This window comes from Tenrec ecaudatus, chromosome 2 (assembly GCF_050624435.1).
Source record: "Tenrec ecaudatus isolate mTenEca1 chromosome 2, mTenEca1.hap1, whole genome shotgun sequence".
Lineage (NCBI taxonomy): Eukaryota > Metazoa > Chordata > Mammalia > Afrosoricida > Tenrecidae > Tenrec > Tenrec ecaudatus.
This window is the reverse complement of record NC_134531.1, coordinates 80,375,752-80,383,081: the sequence shown is the minus strand read 5'-3', so window position 1 is coordinate 80,383,081 and position 7,330 is coordinate 80,375,752.

Genomic DNA, 7,330 nt, shown 5'->3' with positions numbered 1-7,330 from the left:
GAGTTCCTTCTCTGTTTGACTGGTAAAAGTGTTTTTGAGGATTACCTGTGGCCTACTATGGTGGTGGTTAGGACTGCTATGTTGGCAGGGTGCCTCAGAGTCTGGGCTGAGGCTGGTGGCTGTCAGTATGCCATTGGGCCAGGTTGAGGTAAGCCTGCACCATGGGTGCAAGTCTGGTCTGTACTGTCAGGTCACAATTGGCAACCTTTCAAAAAAAACTCCATGGAATATCTTTGTCTACCATTTTTGGTAGGCATGTTGGATTTTCCCATTTTGTTATATTTAAAACCCTAGGCTGTGCTCTGGAGATAAATGTTCTGGCTACCTTGTTATGCTAATGGATTCTAATGGACAGAGTTCTGCAGGCTTAAATTCAAGGTTACACAAAGGACCACAGCTTGGAATGGAAAGTGTTTTACCGTCTCCCTCTTATATAATGGGCTTGTGGGGTGCCCTGTGATCAGGTTAGTGCCATGCTGTCTCCCAGACAAGGGGGACCAGTTTAGTGGAGTTGATTTGGGATGACTAGACTTTAATTTGCTTCTGGCTGCCCTCCTGTGTCCCTCCTGGCTATATCCTGTCAGCACTGCCATTTGGGCTATGTGGGCCTTCTTCTGTCACAGGTAAACATCTCAGCAGCTCTTCTATTGCTTTAAATTATTGTTTAACAATCGATAATTACCCCCATTGGCAGTCATGGAGCTGGTGTGAGACAAGAAGGGGATGGCTGATGTAGTAACTCCATTTCTGGCTGGGGAGGGGATTTAAAAAGCCTAGACTGCAGGTGCTGGGTGGATAGCAGGTGAGGGAACTCCAGCGTTAGCTCTTGTGACTAGCTCTCTGAGGCTTTCTATAACCACTTTTATACAGCAGTCTGGGGAAATTACTTCTTGCTTCAGGACTAGGGTGCAGGAAGAGGTGACAGATGCCGTCTTGTTGGACCTAGTGGAGTCTGAGGCAGACTCAGTGCACTTATAGCATTTCAGAGTGTTCTCAAAGCGCTTCATGGGTGAAAACCAAAGGGGAGGTCTGAACCAGACCCTAGTACACTGAATCTATTTTTAGCACCCAGCCTCCCAGGATTGGTCTCCTTACTTCTTAATTTTCTGGTCTGACAGCTGGAACACTGAGCACGTCATGCTACCTGGATGTATCTTGACTCCTCCTCCCTATAAAACAAGACATTTTCAAGACATAACACATTTTTAATAGCTCTTTAGAACTGTAAAAGTGCTGGTGGTGTAGTGGTTACAAATTACCCTGCTATTCCTATGGTCTACAGTTCGAAACCACCAGTCAGTCGTTGGGAGAAAGACAAGGTTTCATACTCTGGTTACAGTCTCAGAACCTCACAGAGGCAGTTTTTTACCCTGGCCTATAGGGTTGGTATGAGTCAGAATTGACTCAAAGGCAGTGAGTTTGGTTTGGGGAATTTTTCTTTAAAATTGTGCATTTCCCTAATCGACAATGATTACACAGAGTTCTCTTTATTATTATTGTTGTAGAAAGAGATCTTTAGTTTTAAACAGTTGGAATCCACTAATATATTTGGCTACCTTTTCTATGATTGTGTTCTACATAGTAAACAAAAATAAAACAACAGTAATGATAACAACACCATTACCAACAAAAAACAGCTACCATCAAGTGGAATCCTCCCTAGTAATCTCGTATGTGTAGAATTGTCCTCCATAGAGTTTTCAATGATTAAAAAAAATTTTTTTTAGAGATAGGACACTAGGCCTGTCTTCTGAGGCACTTCTGGTTGACTCAATGCTCCAACTTTTTGGCAAGCAGATGAACATGCTAACAATTTTCATTTCCTATGTACACCTTAAAACTAGAGATCCCAAATGTCTGCAGAGTTCACCGACTACCAAATTCTTAGCATAGGTCAAAGTAAACCCTTGGGTAACTTATCTTGTAAAATAAGTCCTGGTGTTGAACAATTCTCTTCTTTCACTAATCTCTTTTTACACTTCAAACTCAAAAAATAAAACAATTCAAGTCCCTATCAGAGAAAATCAACTCATTTCAGCTGAACTCATCCCGTGTTCAGCAGTGCCAGTAAAAATTGACATACTTACTAACCTTAATAAATTAATTTTAAAAAGAATGAAAGAAAGAAAAAGAAGGGGAAAGAAACAACCATTGTTTCTGGGGAGACTACTTATGATCCTGAATTACGTAATTTTAGGATTAAGTTTTGTCAATTTCCCTTCACACCTCTCCTTAAAGGGGCCAATTAATTAATCCACATATTTATGTCCCGCATATTTACAATAAAGACTAATGCATTTTAATCCATGGATGATGAAATCTGCTTTAATGTGTATTTTTACTGTTTTGATCTATTTTCACTCTATCTCCAAGGAGATAATTCTGTACCATGGTTTCCTTTTGCCCTCAGGTAACTGGCTTTAAAAGAAAACACAGTTATATGGGGTAAAAACAGATGCATTGGAAATTTTGAGAACACACTGAGGAGAAGACATTTGAAGCGGTGAACAGTATGAAGGAAACCCTTTTTATAGAACTCGTGGAATTTCTTTCTGCTCCACACACAGTGATAGCCCCTGTTGTGTTAGCACCTGCCCTGAAAAACTCTTCAAACACACTCATGCATACACATTTGCATAGATAGGGTTAAAATACCTTTAAGAGGAAAATTATTCATCTTTTTAAAATGGGAATTTCAATATGACATTCTTAACAGTGTGTGATAGTCTAGTTCATTTTATGATTTTCAAGAGAAGATGATAAATTCCTCAGGACAGCTGGCATTTTATGGTTAAACTCTCGGTACTCAGGAAAATACACAGGATTACCTACTACCAATTGATTCCTCAGCTAAATACTATTGGAGGTCACAAATATAAGCTCATACCCAAGTTGATACTTCAAGCCCACTCAACAACTCTGGGTGGAAACCTATCCATCTTCTACAGTAAAAATTAAACTCAAAACCAAATTTACTGCTGTTAGTCAAAACTGAATCATAGGGACCCTATAGGACAGGGAAGAACTGACTCTGTGGGTTTCTATGACTCCAATTCTGTATGGGAGCAGTCACATCTTTCCTCCAAAGAGCAGCTGGTTATTTCAGACTGCTGGCTTTGCAGCCTAGCTTATAACCTAGTATGACACTAGGGTTCTTCCCAATAAAAACTAACCAAAATTATAAAACCAAAGTCACTGCCATTGAGTTGACACTGACTCATAGCAACCCTAAAGCCTTAGAGAATGTTACATTCTATTAAATGGGGTCAGTATAAGTTGGAATTGACTCTAGTTGGAGTCAGTATGCAATGACTATTGCAACAAGTCACTCCATCTGTCGGCCTAGAAGAGATTGCAGATGAGCCAGTGTCTTTACAGGCTATACTGTAGATGTACGTAAAACATTTTAAGAGCCCCAAATGGAATATAAGTTCCAAGCTAATATTATTATCTCTATTTGGATAGAAATATTGATTACTGAGATAAGTTTGTTCAAAATGCTATCTATTATTTTCTTATAGTGAATTGCTTTTGGTAGAATAATTTCTTTCTTCAACTCTTGGCTTATAGTATTTGGCTGGATGTGGAGTACCTCAGTAATAAATCAAACACACACACACACACACACACACACAAAACCCTCTTAGATCTGTAATTTATACTTTAAGCCACCATTATGTGATATTTTTGAAAAGTATTCAGTGAAAAAATTTTATATGGACTTTGAAAAGAATTGATGTAAAGACTGGATAGTAGTGGTTTGAAAAAGATACTAGTCGAAAACATGAAAAGGATTACCTAAGTCCTCAAATACTTTTCACGTCTTATGCTAGCATCGTTTGCGGTGGTTTATCAGTCGAACTGCTAACCCAACCATCAGGAGTTCAAAACGACCAGGTTTTTAGTGGAGAAAGAGGAGGCTTTCTACTGCCATAAAGATTTTTTCTCGGAAACCCACAATGGCAGTTCTACTCTGCCCTATAGGGTCGCTATGTGTTGGAGTTAACTAGAGTGAGAGATGCCCAGGTGATAGGAGAGTTATGCACTAGGTTGGTAAACAAAAGGTCCACAATTCAAACCTACTAGACACTCAATGGGCAAGAGATGTGGCAGTTAGCTTCCCATAAAGCTTACAATCTTGGGAACCCTATGGAGCAAATCTATTCTGTCCTATATGGTCTCCCTGAGTAGAATATAATTGATAACAATGGACTTAAAAACACCCTCTTTTAAGGTAAAGAATATGGGAATTTAGAGCCTATACTTACTAAGTTCCTGTGAACTTTGACCAAATGATTTTTGACTCCTTTCTTCCATAGTCTATTTTAATTTTTATTTAGGTATGTATTTTTGAAATCTATATATTATTGAAGAATTTTCTTCTTCCTTAACAAACCAGTAATAAACAAAGTGTTTTAAACAAGGTAGCTGCAGTTGTTTTGTAATGTTCAAAATAATCATCCACCTTTGCGGAGAAAAGAAAAGAAAAGGATATTTTCAAATCGCCTTGTGGGTTAATTTGATGCTATTTTTGTCAACAGGAGGAAAGAAAGCGTGTGGGCTCTTTCTGTTTCTTTGAAGACTCATAGTATATCACTCTTTTTTGACATGTAGTCATTATGCTGTTTATGAAAGTCAACTGGAGCTCCATAGGAGGTGTCCAAGATATTTCATCGTAACGCATAAAAGGTTCTTCCTTAGGAAATTACCTCAAAAGCCTGCAATTTACTAACCCCTCTAGACATTTCTGTAAATAGCTTCAAGAGAGTGTTCCTTATGTTAATTACAACCAAAACTGGACTGAAACATATCTGGAAAATATTGCTAAATTACTCCCAAACTTTCCTTTTTCACCAAAATACATAGATTCAATCAATCTGCAACACGTGTACAGTATATAATGTGGTAACCAAGATTATCTTTAAATTAAAATCAAAACAGGGAACCCACATTATAGCTTAGTCACAAAGTCAGTTCTGAACAGTGGGCAAATAAGATGAATATTCTTTCTCTCTAACTCTAATAGGTCATTGCAAGATGATTTGTTAATTTCATTTTATAGCTTTATTATGCTGGAATAAAATGAGAAATCCGAGGTTAAAATGTCTTTGGCTTCTATCATCCAAGATTTTGTTAACAGAGACACTGAACCATTGCCAGTTAAATGAAGCTGATAACTCCTTTTCTCGACCCTTTATTCCATGGCACAATTGCAAACCCCATGATCAGACCAGGAGGAAGCTGACCACAATGATGTTTACAAGAGATGACCATCCGTGCAGACCGTTCCATCTCCATCCCTGGACCAGTGCCTGTAGACTCACTGCAGTTAAAAAGATATGAAATGTTTTCTTTTGAGTCTCCTTATCCTTAATTTTCCTTCAAGAAAAAAACAAATATATAAATGTACGGACAAACTTATTCCTAAAATACCCAATGGCAGGGACAACTGAGGATTTAGGGTGGTAGTTTGCTGTGCTGTTAACCTTTCATTCTAAGACAACCTTTCTTTGACTGATCTCTCTCTCTCTCCCCCTCTTTTGTCCTTGCACATGTTGAAAGCGCTTTCAGGTCAGATGCAAATACAGATGCATCACCACTTGACAGGCCTGTCAGTCATCTCCTGTTTAAAATGCTTTCTGGCACTTGGGGCATTGAGAATCATGATCATGCCTTTTCACCTTAAATTGTAAAGTCCTTTGATGGCCGTGATTGGCCTTTCTGGGGAGGTCTAATGCAGGGGAGCCTGCAGTTTCTACTTAAGGCTTAGAGCACAGAGTTTCTAACAAAAATTATGAGCGGTGACTGCAAAATAGATGAATTTCCTCCAAGAAATATGTATTTCCAGGAAGCACAAGTATCCAGCAAGAGCACACAAACAGCGTTTCTCAAGTTCGTCTGTGCTTGTCTGTCTCCCCAGTTTCTGTTCATCTGTGCTTGTCTGTCTCCCCAGTTTCTTCGGATCCAAACCAGTTGTCTTGTACAATGAATGTCCAGAAACTGCATTACTTAAGCAGACACTATCATGGTGAAAGTAAATGAGCATGTTTCTATTTATAACCATACACATATATGATTTTATGTGGAAGAAAAAGAAAAGCTGGGACTATTTCAATTCTGCATAAAAAGGTAATAATTCAAGTAGCTGCAAAGCAATTATTTATGGAAACTTTTCTCTGTTATTTCCTTCTTTCTTATCTTGCTAATATTTATTTTTACTACTTTGCAAAGGGATTCTGACTTCATTCAGGATGAGAATAAGGCTGAATGAATTAGGCCACCCAGGGAGTTTCAATAACAAACCTGTTAATGTTTGTTTCTTCTTTTCTTTTAGAATTTCTCATTTCATTTGAGCATTCTGACAAAGATGCACCATTTATTTACATCACTTGCTAAGTGTTTACACGATCAATCCCATGGATAAGTATTTTCTTGTATTTTTCATGCAGCCTAGTATTTGAAATTAGAGCTGACCATCTGGTTAGGAGTAGTAACTGGCAGGACCAAGTGGCTTTGTCAAAAACAAGCAAAGTGAACTTGTCCACAATAGCTTCGTACAGATGTGGAAAATCTAAATCTGATGCTCATCAAATGGCTAGTGATAATGTTACTTTTATGTCAAGAGGTCTGTTTACAACAACAGAAGGAGAGAAAGAAAAATAAACCAACAAGAGACTTCCATCAGTAAATAAATCAGTGATCCTTTAAGTGTGCTCTCTTCATTGGCTTAACTTGGAGACTTGTTATACATTTAAATTATCAAGTCCTACCCAGACGGAGAGAATTAGAAACTCTGGTGGTAGAGCTAAGCACTCTCTTTTAATAAGCCCACGGGCTGGCCATGATGTTCACAAAAGTTTGAGAACAACTGCTCCGGTGATGGAGCGCTGGTTGCGTAGTGGTTACGTGTTGGGGTACTGACTGTGAGGTCAGAGACCGCCATCCACTCTTTGGGAGAAAGACAAGCCTTTCTACTCCTGTAAAGAGTTGTAGTCTTGGAAACCCACCGGGACAGTTCTACCCTGTCCCCATGCAGTCCCTTGGAGACAGAGTCAACGCTATGGTTGGCCATGTATGTGCATGCTTCAGAGAATCATTCCGTAGCCATCACAGTTGCTTCAAGCATACTTTTCATGTTAAATGGCAATGTCCTAAATAAAAATAAAAACCTGCAAAAGTGTGTTATTTGAAGTCTTCATTTGGATTGTCATGGAATTACGAAGTCAAAATTTTAAAGGTGAAATTTGAGAGACAAGGCTGCACTAAGCAAAAGGCTATTTTTATAAAGCTTCAAAGCCTTTCATTTTGTTTCAATTCTGAGAATGAATAG